General features: G+C 43.1%; 1 protein-coding gene across 6 annotated transcripts in view; it reads left to right on the top strand.

The window, feature by feature from the left end:
* Nucleotides 1-2662: 2662 nt before the first annotated feature.
* The window catches only part of SOCS6 (suppressor of cytokine signaling 6), a 31172-nt gene continuing 17687 nt past the window's right edge, over nt 2663-16147 (top strand). Inside the window, exons 1-2 of one of the 6 annotated variants that reach the window (XM_060120811.1) lie at nt 2663-2683; nt 7976-8164. The gene's annotated coding sequence lies outside the window, so the exon portion shown is untranslated. The other 5 variants (XM_060120807.1, XM_060120808.1, XM_060120806.1 and 2 more) reach the window with 5 other exon arrangements.

The raw sequence follows: 16147 nt of genomic DNA, 5'->3' as shown, positions 1-16147 counted from the left end.
ACTACTCTTCGTTGCGGTGCACGGGCTTCTCATTGCGGTGGCTTCTCTTGTTGCGGAGCACAGGCTCTAGGTGCACAGGTTTCAGTAGCTGTGGCTCGTGGGTTCTAGAGCTCAGGCTCAGTAGTTGTGGTGCACGGGCTTAGTTGCTCTGCGGCATGTGGGATCTTCCCGGACCAGGGCTTGAACCCGTGTCTCCTGTATTGGCAGGCGGATTCTTAACCACTGTGCCACCAGGGAAGCCCACCATCTTTCAGCAAGTGTATCTATCAGACAGCGTTGTCTGTAGCCAAAGTATTGGAATTCAGCCAAGCATGGAGATTTTAATGGTATATTTAGCCACTAGTATCTCTACACTAAAGTTGTTATATTATTCACGTAGTTATCACTATTATTTCAATTTCGTGGTTAAGAGCTCATATTGCGGAGTCAGAGAGATCTAAGTCTGAATGCCAGCTCTGCCCCATAGTAGCTGTGTGTCTTTGATAAAGTTATTTACCACTTATACACAAGAAGCCACAGTTTCCTCACCTGTACTGTGGGGATGATGATAACACTGACCTTACAAATAGATTATTGTTAAAATAAAGTAGATAATATACACCAAAAACTACTTAAATGCCTTGCCTGTAAAATACACATTATGTATATAAAATGTACATTACATATGTACATAAAATATACATTACCTAGTAATAACAATCATTATGGACCACTTTTGTGCATTATCTTCACAACTATTTAATATACTTAATATCAAAATATCAAAAACATATCAAATATCAAAACATATGTACATAAAATATACATTACCTAGTAATAATAATCATTATGGACCACTTTTGTGCATTATCTTCACAACTATTTAATATACTTAATATCAAAATATCAAAATCCCCTCCCCCACTCCCACCCCCCTCTTCAAAGACATTGAAGTTACAACTGAGAAACTTAAGGTCACATAACTATATGAATTGTCAAAGCTGAGATGCCAGACCAGCTCTGCCAAACTCAGAAGGCCGTGTCTTGATCCTGTCTCCTGGGAGTCAGCTCAGTCCACTGCTAGCTTAGTGCTTATCAAGCCCTGCTGACGGCCCCCAGCTGGCCTTCTTTAGATCATATAAGGAGACACCAGCCCCCTGATACTCCAATCTGTCCCATGTCTTTTCCTTCTGAAGGGCTTACAACAAGAGGGGTGGGTTGAAAAGTTTGCTTCTTTTCTAATTACCACTTACGATTATCACTGAGCTCTCTGACCATTCTATTTCAGTCAACATTAACTGTGATTAGATATTTGAGAATTGAGTTGTATCTAGATCAGGGTAACAATAATGGTAAATTCAACTAAGAACTGAAGATGACAGAAGGTCTGGTGAATCACATATAACAAATGACATAACCTTATATATATATATACTATTACTATATACTATATTACTATATACTAATATATATACTATTACTATATACTATATTACTATATACTAATATATATACTATTCAGTCATACAAACCAACTGAATCACCTGGCAATCCAATTTTTAAATTATTAATCATTTTGTGTTTGGATGAGAATTATATATTCAACATTTATAGGAATTAAGATCAATTACTTGCACTTTTTTAAAGATAACAGCTTAACTGAGGTATAATTCAGCTACAAATTCACCTTGGAACAACTTTAAGACTTTTTTCCCTAGCCTTGTTTCCTCCTTAAAAGGTCCATACTATTCAAGAAATACAAGTCTTAAAGCCAACAATTATTAAGTTAGATTTTTTTTCCAACAAAAGGTTTCACATATTTATTACTGAGCTACACAGTGAGCAGTGGTGAGGAAAGATCAAGAAAAGAGGAGATTTGTTATAAAGCAGAAACTAACACACCATTGTAAAGCAATTATACCCCAATAAAGATGTTAAAAAAAAAAAAAAAGAAAAGAGGAGAGAGCCATTCCATTTCTCCCATCAAACACAGGCAGCTGTTCCAGACACTAGTGATGTTCTGATACGGTAAGAATTGACCTTGATAGAGTAAATGTGTGCCACTTCATATGTGAGGCTCCTTATAGACCCAGCTTGGTTCTTCTTCAATGCCTTCTCTTGGAGTTGTACCTGATTTTATTACCAGTTTTCATTGGAATCCACTGGAGAATGGGACGATTCTGCTTTTGTTTCTTGGCCAGGAATCGCTTGATCCTGAAGTCTTGTGGGAAGACATGGCGAGGAGCAAATTCAACCGCACATAGGATGGCGGACAAGAGAAAAGAGCTTAAGTTAGATTTTAATGCACTTTAATCACTTTTCTTTGATGAAAAGAGAAATAAAAATGTTCCTGTTGCTTCTCAATGGCAAAAATCCAATTTGCTGTTATTGCTATATGTTGGGACGGTTCAGCCAATTTCCAAAGAAATGAGTCAAGTCACCAACACGCAACTTTACGTCACACTACCTTGGAATTCGGCGGCGCAAACAATAGTGAACTATTCCTGCATAAAACCCCACTAACAAGGACTCAATGGAAAAGCAGATGGCTTGAAACAAGGAATAGGTTTTCTTTTAATAAGCACATTCTACGGTTAAGCTAGACAAGGTGTGGGGAAGGGCTTCCCTCCCTGGCCCTGCTCGGGCGCGCGTGCTCGCCCGTCCCTCCCTCCCCGCGGGGACCGGGCCCGGGTCACCGCGCCAGGTGAGCGGACCTCGGCCGCGTGGAGGCCGCCGCCCGACCGCAGGGACAAGGGCAGGGCCGGCGGCCGAGGGCCGAGGACATCTTCCTTTCCGCGTCGGCCCGGCCGCCGAGGCGGGGAGGCTGCAAAGGCAGAGGCAGCACCGGACAAGCGTCCGAGCCAGCGGGCGCGGGCGGGGCGCGCCGGGCGGGCAGATGCCGGGACTCCGACTCGAGCCGGGGACCGGCCCCCCGGCCCCGCGGCGCCCCCGGCCCCGCCCCGCACGCCCCCACCCCCGCCCCCACCGGCCCACCCCCCCGCGCCGACGCCCGCCGGCGCCGCGGGCCGAGTGGTGGGCGCGGAGCGGCCGGCTCGGCTCCTCGGCTGCGGCTCCAGCTCGAGCCGGCGCCCGGCGCGCCCCTCCTGGAGGAGGAGGAGGAGGAGGAGGAGGAAGGAGGCGGGAGGAGGAGTTGCGGGAAGGAGGGCCGAGCGCGGCAGTCGCGCCGGCGCTGGGCGAGGAAGCGGAGCGGGCGGCCGCCGGGTGAGCGTCTGCGGAGCCGAGTTGGAGGCTGGGTCCGGGCTCGGCTTCCCGCCCCCTCTCCTCGGCGGCCCGGGGAACCGGCCACGGCGGTGCCCCTTCTCCTCCGGCCGGCGGGGCGGCTCCGGCGCGGAGGGGGTCGGGGAGGCCGCCCGGCGGGGAGCGGCGAGGGTCCCGGCGGCGTGAGGCCCTGCGCGCCTCCGCGGGTCCGCGGGCGGGGGCCGGGCCGGCGGGGAGCGGCGTCCGGGAAGCCGGGCTGGGGAGGACTGAGGCCTGCTTCCGCCGCGCGCCGGCCGGACCCCTCGGCCTCTCGTCCGCCGCGCGCGCCGGGCCCGGGCCGCCGCCTTTGTTGCCCGCAGTCCGCCGGGGAGAGGCCGGGGCTCGGCAAGGCCTGGGGCGGCGGCGCGGGGCCTGCGCGCTCCGCAGCCCCTCGGCCGCGCTCGGACCCCCGGGCTGTAGGCCGGCGGCCGCAGGGCGGGCTGGGGGCCGTAGGCCGCGCCCGTGCCGTACCCCGGGGGGTCGCGTCTGGCCGAGACCCTGGTCTGTTCCGCGCGTGGAGGCGCCGCCGGACCCTCACGGGCTCGCGCGGGCGTGGGGACTAGAGATGTCAAGCCGCCCCCGAGACGGGCCTTGATTTTCAATTTGCTTCAGGTGTTGACAACTTCAGGTACACCTTTGTGGTTCATTCTGGGTCAGAACTACTGACATTTCTCGGGGGCAGGTCCTGGCGCAGAACTTGGAATGTGTGCGGTCGCCTGTAGGCCACCTTAGCATTTAGTCGGAATGTGGAATTTTGGGTTGCCATCCGTACTTTTTGGAATTCAGGGCCAGGTGGGAATATGTGGCGGAGCTCAGGCTTTCGGTAATGAAATATATAATGTTGAATTCAGTTCAGCAGATGTTTCGTGAACGTCTACCCCCGAAAAGGCGATATGCCGCTTTACTGGGTATGAGGACGGAGAACGTAGTAATCACAATTATAATGTGAATGGTTTCCGAATATGTTCTTCGTGGACCGTGTTCCTTGGAATAAAGATATATGTGTATTCAAGCAAAAGTAAACTGCTATCTACTTCAAGATGAAATGTCTGAGGTTTTCTCAACCGTAGTAGGTGTACATTTATCCTGACCTTTTTTGTTAACCTAACAAATATCACAACATAAAATCTACTTAGCTTACTTGAATGAATGAATCTTAAGTGGACTGTTTAGTGCTGTGGGGAATCAGTTTTGTTTAGAAACATGAACGGCGGTTGTTTATCACGTTTCACAGAGAAAACCCGAAAACATAGCCTGTGATCCGTTCCCCACGCTTTCTTATTTATTTCTCAGTGCCGCATCAGGTAGCATGGATGGGGTAAGTTTCGGAAGCCATTCCAGAATATAACAGCACAGAAGATGTGGCCTCAACCCTCTGGTTCCGACATTGTCCCTAATGTTTCCTTGTTGCCTTGGGGGAAGCTGGCCCACTGACCTTGGGCTTAACTAGGACACTTTAGAAGAACTCACCTGTGACTTGGCAAGTGCTTTCCACTGGTCTGGGTACGATCACCCAGATTATTCACCTGAACCTTTACCCTTTTTACAGCTCTCTTCATCTCTTCTGAAACATTTTTGCCTTTTTTTTTTTTTTATGATCTTTAAATACCTCCTGAATTGATGGGAAGTACATGGCGCTGCCCCTTTCCCTTCTTTTAGTGGGAAGATGGGCAGGCCTTAAACAGGGCGTCTGCAGGACCCAGGGGCACACTCTTGGTGTCACCTAGCACCCTCCCCAATAGCACCTTGCAGGGAGTGGCAGAGAAAGGGTTTGGGTGCCACTGACCTGGGCTGCAGTCATCCTGGGCTGTGCCATGACCTGGGAGGGAAACTCAGCTGTACTGAATGGATTCCTACTCATCTCATGGTCCCGAGTGCTCCTTTAAAAAAAAAAAAAAATTATCTATCTAGTTGGTTGCACCGGGGCTTAGTTGCAGCAGGCGGGCTCCTTAGTGGCAACATGCGAACTCTTAGTTGTGGCATGCATGCGGGATCTAGTTCCCTGACCAGGGATTGCACCCGGGCCCCCTGCACTGAGAGCACAGAGCCTTAACCATTGTGCAACCAGGGAAGTCCCTGAGTGCTCCTTCAATGGCCCTCTTCTTAGGAAACAGAAGGAAGCATCTTCTTAAGCCTGTCTTGTTGGGTAACGTCACTCTGCAGAGAAAACTCTGGTAGTTTTCTCCATTGTGGTCAGTTTTCAGGAAACTTTTGTGTTACTAACATTATCTTTTATTTTGCTCATAGAAGTGCCTGTGTGATCTTATTTAAAACTCATAACGTACTCCAGAAAAGGGAACTGTTACGCCCATTTCTGAATTTGTGGCAGTTACTGTTATCGCTAGCTTAAAAATACACAGTCATGCGAAATGGATCGGTGCACACGCACATACACACACAAATATACTGAAGTATAAGGTCAAATACCCCACGTTATTTATAATCTCGAATAACTAATGAGTGTGTATGCATCTATTTTGATACTTAATAAGGGTAGGTAGGTAAATGACCAAGAGTTAAAAAGATCACCTTTTGCTGTTTTCTGCTTGTTGCATTTTATGGGAAACGAAGATTGTCTATTTCAGTTCTCTGTCCTCATCCCTGACCTCTTCCACTTTTGGAAATGACACATCTGTGGCGCCTGGGTAATTTTGTAAAATTATTGCTTTTGCAAGGGAGAAATTTATAATATTAGTATGTGTCATAAAAAGGGGAAACTTTCTTGTATGACTAGCTTGATTGAAAGAGTTGTCCAGGTAGAGAGAGAGAGAAACAGCAGTGGGACATGTTTTAAAGTGTATTGAGAGTGAAATTGTCATTAATATTTTTATGGTTAATTTATTATGCTGCACAACACGTTGGTTTAGCTAGTAAGTAGGGAAGGCTTTTGGACTGAGGGCACATTTTACCTTAAACCAACTTCAGAGTCATCTTTGATGATTCATACAAACATTACGTTTTACTTTGTTGTGACGTTTGTTTTGGGTGACTGTTGGTCTCCTTAATGTTTGAAGAATAGACAGACTTAGATAAAGTCATTTAAGACTTCCATTCTCCCTTTGCACACAGAGGACGTTTTAGAGGTGTTAGGTCTTTAGGGAAGAGTGTACATTACTAGCTTTGTGACCTTGAACCCATTATATAACCCCTTTGAGCCTTACTCCTCATGTGGGGCTAAGGTGGGGATGATCTATCTGTCACAGTTACTGTGAATACATGTATATTTTGTTGAAAGTACAATCCAAACTCTTTACCATCGACCACAAGACTTCTGCCTGGTTCTTCAGCACACTTTGAACAACCCTCTCTCTGCCTTAGCACAAAGGTGTGGTCTAGCCTTTCTGTTCCTCAACATTCCAAGCTGCGTCTGGCTTCCTCCCCTTTGACAGTTTTCCTAGACTGCTCTTCAGTGGTGCCCCCTGTGGTTGGTTCATTCTCAGGGTCACCCTCTCAGAGAAGCCTTCTCTGACCACCCTTCCTTCCAGCTCCTTCAGTAATCCCATTTTATCAATTCGTCTGTTTCTGATACAATGTTCATTACTAAGTTCCTTGTGGAGGGCGTGGGCTGTGGTCTTCCTCCTTTGTCTTCCTCACACATGGCATGGAGCCTGGCCACTGAGTGGGGACATGGTGTACAGAAAGCACTTGTAGCTTTTACACGTTTGTCTGCCTGTTAAAGGCAGAGATGTGCTGGCTGGATCTTAGACATCTGTTGGGTTTTTTGTGTTTTTTATTTATCCCTGGCTGAGTTGATCTGCTCAACTGAATAAATCATAGCACTGATAAGGCCAACGTTCTTGACACTACATGGCCCCAAATCCCCACACAGGGAGGACTGCATCTTCTTGTAGAACCGCGATGTGTGTCTGAGTTCACTCACATGCCCCACTGGCTGGTCGTGAAGATGCACAGGCCTCTTGTCGCTTCTGGAAGCACAGTTAACTGGAGTGTGAGGAGAGTAATGGCCCCAGAGCACATTTCCCTTGATGCTGCCTTACAGAGCTTAGCAAGGTAAAGCTTCAGTTGTCTGGAACCTCGGGCATCCTCAGAATTAAGCAGGAAGGAAGAACTCGTTAGGAATTAGACAAGCCAGAGACCTGGGTGACTGACTGCAGCTGGTGAAGGCAGTCTCTCATAGGGTTGCAGATCGAAGTTTGCATTTCAACACTGTGATTTTATAGGGTAGGTTTTTAAAATAAAATCAAAGTCTTATTTGTCTTATCTGTAAAATAATCATGGTGCCTTCCTCAACATTGGTGTAATAATTGAGATAATGCATGTAAGTGTATGAGTTCAGTGCCTGGCATATAACGGGTGCTAACAGTAATAATTAGTTTAAAACGTACTGTGATTAGTTAAAAGGAGTATTCTGGTTAATCAGCAATATCTGCATAAGACTTGGTTTTTCTTGTTGAGGAAGCCCCATGTGGGGAGTCGGTGTGAGACCAAAGAGATGAGAAAAATGGAAGTAAAAGAGGAAGGAGAGTGGGAGTCTACAGAAGTATTACTGGTGCAGCTACTAGAATTGTGAGGGCTACACATGGGTGCAGTGTAAGCAGCGGTGGGTTGACTGGCTCTGGGTCACTGCGGTCAGTTGGTGGGAAACCTAGAACAGAAAGGTACTGCATGTGGCCACCTGCAAGGCCCTGGGCACTTGTTCTCCTACTGATTGTTTTAATATTGTCTTATCACTCTCAACAGCCATCACACTGAAATTTTTTCTTAAAATTATTAAAAGGGCATCACACTTGGAGACTATGTTTGGGGAGCGGTGGCTATCCCATTGTCCTTGGGAGCCGACTCTTGAGTAGTAGAGAAGAAGGAAAGAAGAAAACACCACATCTCTCTGAAGGCCTGGGAGACGAAGTTTCCTGAGCATCAGTAAACCCTGCAAGCGTCACTATGCCGTCCTGAAATCTTCCAACAGGTAAATCTGATCATGTGAAGAGGCGTCTGTCTATATACAGCATGAGATTAATGTACACACTTGTGTTTAAAGTGTCTCTTTTAAGAAGGCAGAGGAATATATGGCTCTTATTAGATAAAATTTCTATCAAAAACAATTTTAAGACTTTAATGTTACTCTTTAGAACTATTTAGAAAAGATGTATTCAGCATGTGCTCTAGATGACCTATTATTCGGTGCTGCTCGCTGTTGTACTAACAGTGATAGACATTATTCTGGCCACACCAATGACACACTGGGTGGTGTTAGCAACAGGGTTAACACACGTTTAAAGTAAGATGAATTCTTACTGGTAGACTTGTATGATTTTCCTTTTGTTTTGATGTTTATAATAATGAAGGTGTTTGTTATTAAACCTGAGTTTGGGTTTTAAACGAAATATCATCATCCCTCTGACAATAGTCATTTTTGTCTGTTGACATTGCTTTTAAAGTAAAAAAAATATATATATATATATTCAGGGAATAACATTATTACCAAATATCACTGACTGTCGGAATATGTAAGCATGTACCAAACATAGAATTGTATTAGGACTTAGTGGTTTTGTACATTGGCAGAATTACTGCCTTTTAGAATTAGAAGGAACCTTCTGATAACCTCATCCTTATGCAGATGATGAGGAAATTGAGACTAAGAGTGGTTACGTAATTTGCCCGAGTCACAAACCACATTGCTGACAGATTTTAGAATGCAACTCTTTTCTTGCTATTGCTGCAAAATGTTTTCATTTACTTCTGGTAGCCAGGAAATTTGGATTTCTGTCTTCATGGAGGATGTCACAGTTGAGCTGACTCTTGGAGGGTGTTTGGGAAGAGCTATAGAGGGCAAGGACAGTATCCCAAACAGGCTGAGCAGTACGAGCTATACCGTCAACCTAGAGATTCTTTTCTCTCCTCTCCTGAGTAGGGTTACCTGTTTTCGATTTCTTGGTTTACTTCCTTGATGTGATGGAGCTTAACCTCCTGGTAGCTTCCTAGTAAGGTGATGGGGTGTGTGTGCCTGTGTGTTTGAGACCTTGCATGTCAGAAAATGTCTATGTTCTAAATATTTGCTTTATAGCCTGACTGTATAGAATTCTAGGTTACTGTTTTAGTCAGCATGGAATAGGTTATGCTGCAATGGCAGATTAACTCTGAAATCTCAGTGCGTAAGTAAATGCTTATTGCTTGGTTTCACCCAGTCTGCTGGGGGCCTGGTGCTCCTCTGGCATCTTCCTGCAGTTCCCTGTCATATCACCCCATGGCTCCAGGTTGCCACAGCAGGTGCAAAAGAGAGCTGACAGGTCACAAGCTGGCGTAAATATTTGGCCCAGAAGTGACGCATGTCACTTGTGCTCACAACCCATTGGCCAGAACCAGTCACGTGGCCCTGCAGGGGTGCGGGGAAACGTGCGTGTGCTCAGAAGGGTTGCTGACTGTAAACGTGTGCCGCATCGGAAGCAGACTTTCTCCTGGCATTTCGGAGACATTGCTCCACTAACTTCCAGCTTTCAGTGTTATCACTATGTCAGTTGCCATCTCTTTCCCAGTCATTTGTATGTAATTTTTTTCTCTTTCTGGAAGCTTATAGTATATTTCTGCTATTGTCTAGATTTTAAAATTTTACCACGATGTGCCTGATTATTATTTTTTCTTCTTTGGGTGGACTGAGCATTCCATGGATTCTTCAGTGTGTAAACTTGTGTTCTTCAGTTCAGGGGAAAATTTAAATTTTTCTTCTGTAATGCTTTCCCCTTCATTTTCTCTTTTTTTGTTGGATGTTGGACCTCCTGGATTGATATATTAATTTTTTTAGCCTTTTCTCAAATATTTAAGTCGGTTAATTTTCTGGTTCTTTTTTGGGGGGAGAATTTTTTTCAGTTTTTCTTCCGTTGAATTTTTATTTTGGTTTATAGGAGTTTTTGTTTTCTAACTGTTCTACCCCCACTTTTTAATAAATAGCATCTGACTCTTGTTTCAGATTTGCGATATTTTTTCTTAGGCTTGTTTCTGTTGCCTTCCCTTCCAGTAGGCTTAGATTTCAGCTTTCTCTCATTTGTTTAAGCCAGTTAACTCTGTTGTCATTTGTTTTCCAGTTTTTGTGCGTGTGTGTGGAGATAAAAAAGTATATGTTTCATTAGAAGTTCATCCAAAGTTTTTTTCTTTTTAATAGTTTTTGTTTGTTTTGCTAGGATCAGTGAATATTAAAGTCTTTTACTTTGGGGGAAACCCAAATCTAATTTTTCTTTAAGTAAAGCTTTTCAGTGTGTTTTCAGTTAGTGCTGTCATGAAGCCACACCTATGTCACTGAACTTTGTGCAACTTAATTTATGAAATGCCTGCTGATCTATGGTGGGTAACATGGATTATTTTTAAGTTGGATCATTTTAAAAGCGTCAAGAGATCCCCTGTTTGGCAGCCTATAATAAGTGATTACTTTTGATAATTAAGTTATCATTTTACAGTGTGTATAACCTTTTCCATTTTTTAAGATTTTTATATTTGCTTAATAGGACTGTATCGTTCGTTTGAATAATTATTGCTCTGCAGGATGCCCTTTATCGCTAATGATCAGTGAATGTGGTTTACAGTCACTCTTAATATACATTTGATAAATCTTTTGTGGATTACTTTTTGTACCCCAGTCTGCTCTTCTTTATTAGGTATACTTATATAAAATGAGGAAAAGATTGTTTTAACTAAAATCTCTTATTCTCTAATGCAGATTGAATGAAAAACTCTTACATATTCTATGCAAAAGCACTTGAACACATAATTGACACATTTCATTTTAAATTGGAGCTTTGTGTTAAGACCTAAAGGCTGAAAGCGGTCAAAGCAATTGTTTTACTTTTCAATTATTTTTATGTGCATGTTGCCATTAGGAGTTAAAAATTTTTGCTTTGGTAGTTCATTACATTTAAGAGACTTTATGTATGAACAAATTTTGAAGAAAGAAAAGTAGAGAAGGAACTCCATCATTATACTATTTGGTACAGCACCCCTGTCCCAGAATAAAAATAAACAGCAAACAGATATTTGGGCCCTACTTAATTGTCAACAGTTAGTCAAAAAATTCTCAAAGGAACTTACCTACTTCGTAGTTTAACCAATGGTTTAATACTTTCTTATAGGCAGTGGAAGTGGTGAGACTAGGGATTTACTATGTTTTTAGCTAAAACATTGGTAAGTTCCTGGAAAGGTGTAAAAATGTATACATTTTAAAAATTAGCATGTATATACATAAAGACAGTAATGAATTGGTAATAGGTGTACTACTTTTTAAATACAACATGTTAAAATCTGAATCAAAAAATTGACAGTTTATTTCATTAATCAAATCTTATAAGCCAGCTCCATTAACAGTTTAAATGATTGAATTTATGAACATTTGTTTTATATTCAATTTAATAGCAATGTGTTGAACACAATTATAGGAAAAGATACTTAGAAGTGCTCACAAAACTTCTCTACAGGTTAAATTTCTAAGTCTCTGCATATTTTTGTTTTCATTGAATCAGATAATTTTAGAGCTTGATGTGTTTTAGAGATCAGCCTCTTTATTTTATATGGGGAATCTGAGACTCACGCAGTGTCGTGTAGCGAACTTAGTGCTACATTGTATTTTTGTATATAGCCCACAAAGGGATTTGAATCACTTGAAAATTCATTAGGCCTAGAGTCTGTCATACAGAGTGAAGTAAGTCAGGAAGAGAAAAACAGATACCATATTGCTAACATATATATGGAATCTAAAAAAAAAAAAAAGTGTTTTTGATGAACCTAGGGGCAGGACAGGAATAAAGATGCAGACATAGAGAAAGGACTTGAGGACACGGGGAGGGGGAAGGGTAAGCTGGGACGAAGTGAGAGAGTAGTACTGACATATATACACTACCAAATGTAAAATAGATAGTTAGTGGGAAGCAGCCGCATAGCACAGGGAGATCAGCTCAGTGCTTTGTGACCACCTAGAGGAGTGGGATAGGGAGGGTGGGAGGGACACGCAAGAGGGAGGGGATATGGGGATATATGTATACATATAGCTGATTCACTTTGTTATACAGCAGAAACTAACACACCACTGTAAAGCAATTATACTCCAATAAAGATGTTAAAAATAGAAAATTTATTAGAGCTTTTGCTGTAATTATAAATTCATTCTTAATTTTAAATTATATGGCAACTTTAAGTCTACTTTTCTTAATTTGATTATGTTTAAATGTCTCTGTCTACCTTTTGTAGCCATGCAAATATTCATATTGCTTTTTTAAAAAAATAAATTTATTTATTTTAAATTTATTTTTGGCTGTGTTGGGTCTGTTGCTGCACGTGGGCTTTCTCTAGTTGTGGTGGCTTCTCTTGTTGCGGAGCATGGTCTCTAGGCGCGCAGGCTTCAGTAGTTTTGGCGCGTGGGCTCAGTAGTTGTGGCTCGTGGGCTCTAGAGCGCAGGCCTAGTAGTTGTGGTACACAGGCTTGGTTGCTCCACGGCATGTGGGATCTTCCTGGACCAGGGCTCGAACCCGTGTCCCCTGAATTGGCAGGCGATGCTTAACCACTGTGCCACCAGGGAAGTCCCCATATTGCTTTTTAAAATAAAGCTTATTATGTGAAGATCCAGAGGATCTAAAAGAAGTGAAAGCAATTCTATTACATTTACTACATTTCAGTTATTTAGTGAGGAGTTGGAGATTTTACCCTCCTTGCAAGCTATCAAGTTAGCCAGAAACAGTTTCATGGTTGCTGCCAGAAGACATGAGACTCCTGGGTCAGAGATACAGGACTTTGTTACTCAGGGTAGTGACAGGCATCTGGTGCCAGTTCCCTGAGCACCAGTGCAGTGTTGAGAGAAGACTGGGGTGGGGGCGGGGACAGAGGGGAAAGCAGGAAACTAATTAGGAGGCCGTTGCAGTGATGCAGGCAAGTTAGGACAGCAGCTTGGTCCAGTGTGGAGATTGGACCCCAAAGTGATTGGATTTTGCATACATTTTGAAGATAGGAATTGAGATTTTGTGACCTGTCGCAGCGGTCCCCAACCTTTTTGGCACCAGGGACCGGCTTCATGGAAGGCAGTTTTTCCACGGACACAGGGCTGGGGCTGGCGGTGTGGGAGGTGTTATGGTTCAGGCAGTGACGCGAGCAATGATGATGGGCAGTGGCAGATGAAGCTTCGCTCGCTCGCCCACCGCTTACCTCCTGCTGTGCGGCCCGGTTCCTAAGAGGCTGAGGACTGGTATCAGTCCGAGGCCCGGGGGTTGGGAACCCCTGAGCTATTGGATGTGGAGTGAGAGAAGGAAAAGCCATGGGTGATTCTGAAGGTTTTGATCCGAGCAGTTGGAAAAATGGAGCAACCATAAGTGAAAGTGGGAAAAACTGCAGGTAGAGCAGGTTTGGGGGTGGGATGGGAAAAATCCAGAGTTTAGTTTTGAACATGCTGAGTCTCAGATATCTATAAGATAGCGCAGCAGCAAAGTCAAGAGGGGAGTTGACTATAACTGGGCTAAATAAAGAGATAAAAGTTTGGGAGTGGATGACGCATCATTATTCCATGCATGAGAATGAATGACATTGCTGAGGGACGTGAGTGTAGATAGAGAAGAAATGACCGGGGTCTGAGTGCAGGGTGCCCCAACATTAAGAGATCAGAGGCTGAGCATCTGAGGAGTGACCAGCTGTATCAGATGCTGCTGGTAGAGTGTGTAAGATCAGGACTGAGAGCCCGTGCTGGATTTGCAATGGAGACGTTATGAGTGACCTTGGCAAAAGCAGTTTCTGTGTAATGGTGGTATAGTAGGTCTCTGGCTTGGGTTTAAGAGAAAATGGGAGAAAGGGAATTGTAGATCTCAAGTATGCATGATTTTCCCAAGGCGTTTTGCTGCAGGGGGATTGAAGAGGTAGAACCATAGATTGTGGGGAAAGTGGGGTCAGGACAAGTTTATTTGTGTCTATGAAAAGTGACATTTTTAGGAGTGATCCAGTAGAGGGAAATATTTGGAAGCGGAAGGAGACCAAGCACACCAGTGGAGGGGGCCCGGTAGAAAGGTGTGTGGATGTATATAATAAAGGATGGATGTGGGTTGATGTGGTGTCAGAGTCTGCAGTTTTCTTCTGAAGTTCTTAGTTTTCTCTGTGAAATAGGACACTGGGCCATCTGCTGAGCTTGAAGATGGGGGAATAGGTGTTGGAGGTATGAGGAAAGATGTGACATTGTCGGCAAGGAAAGTGAGAGGTGAATGGACCAGGGGAATGTGGTTTGATTTCCAGGCGGCATTAAGGCTCCATCTGAGGTTCATGGTGATGACTACGAAGTGAGACCAGCCAGAGTGGTCACGTGTTTCTCCAGCCACGTTCCCTATAAGGGTGCAGGAGTGGCGCAGGGAGAGTTAGATTTAACGGGTGTTGTGGTTTTGCCAGGGGAGTTTTTCAGAGTGAGAATGGGGGAAGGGAATTGAAGGTATGAGCTGTGGAATGATGGTGATTAATCATGGGATATAAGCTGAAGTAGGGAGGGAAGAGGGTCATTGAAGAGCTGGTGGGGTTATTACTCTTAGCATTTAAACTTTGAATATTTCATACACCAAATAAAAAGTAACGTCAGATTTGCAAAAAGTTATTTTAAGTGGGCTGAGGAGGAGGGGGCTGTCTAGTTTGTAATAAAACAAAAATAATGCAATATTCTTAACTATTGATTTACTTTTCTGTTTGGTAGTCATGCCATGTACAAAAGCCAAGAAAAGACCTTGCATTCTGCTCTGACCTGATGGATCTACTCAGCCATTCCCTTTTAAAAAGTACCTTAAGAACAAACAAATTTACAGACTTTATTCTTATAAAAACACTCCATGTTTATTATAGAATATTTTGAAAATAAGGTATTGAAAATAATATTTACAAAGTCTTCTATGATCCAGTTGACAGTTATGCTGTATTTCTTTCTGGTCTGATTTTCCTCCCTATTCTTTCTACATAATCGAGGCCACACTTTACATAAGATTTTGTTTCCTGTGTTTTTGCACTTAACAAATGAACAATATGAACTTTTCCCCCATGTTATTTTTAACTGTATAAATATCAATTTTAGTGGTTCCCTAAAGTTCCATTGTGTAGATGTGTAAGAATTTTGTTTACGGTTCTCATATGTTGGAAATCAGAATGTTTCTGGTTTTTTTAATTTAAATTTATTTTTCACCACATAATAATGCAGGGGACATTGGTATGTTTTGTTTTCATATTCAAGATTTATAAAACTAGCATTATTGGGTCAAAGTATGAATATTTTTAAGAGTTGCATATAGCCAAGTGATTTTTTACAACTATGTTAAGACATTTTTAAGTAGGGAACATCATCATTTAGAAAAATCTTTGCTGATTTGACTTGTGAAAAATCACTACTATTTTAATTTGCATTTCTTTGATTCTTATGAGGGTCAGTATTTTTCTGTTAATGTGTTGAGCCAATTGGTTATCCCTGTGGAAAAATGCAAATTAATCCCTACCTCACACATAAGTCAGTACTAACCAAGTATTAACCAAGGACTTACATGTGAAAGGCAGAACTTTAATACTTTTTTATAGGAAATAACAGGAGATACATGCTTTCATTGTTGGAAGAATTTTCTTAAGACAATAGAATCGGCCTACAATGAGGGAAGACTTAACAAATTCGACTAAAATGCAGTGAGAAACTTAAGTTCTCCAAGACACCACAAAAAGAATAAAACGTCAATACACAAGTACTATACAGCTGTAGAAAAAAGGAAGTAGAGGATCTGTATAAACTGATACGGAGTGATTCCTAGGGGTCTGAAATTACCTGCCTTTCCATAAATCTTTGTTTTCTGTATATCTAGTGAAGCATTTTAATCATTCTTTCCTGTAATAAGGAAAAAAGAAAAATGTTTAAAAGCCAACTCATTTTACGTCGCCACCAGTGATGTAGGAGGGTTCCAGTTTCTCTACATTC

This window comes from Lagenorhynchus albirostris, chromosome 14 (genome assembly GCF_949774975.1).
Source record: "Lagenorhynchus albirostris chromosome 14, mLagAlb1.1, whole genome shotgun sequence".
Lineage (NCBI taxonomy): Eukaryota > Metazoa > Chordata > Mammalia > Artiodactyla > Delphinidae > Lagenorhynchus > Lagenorhynchus albirostris.
This window is presented reverse-complemented; position numbering and strand designations above follow the sequence as displayed.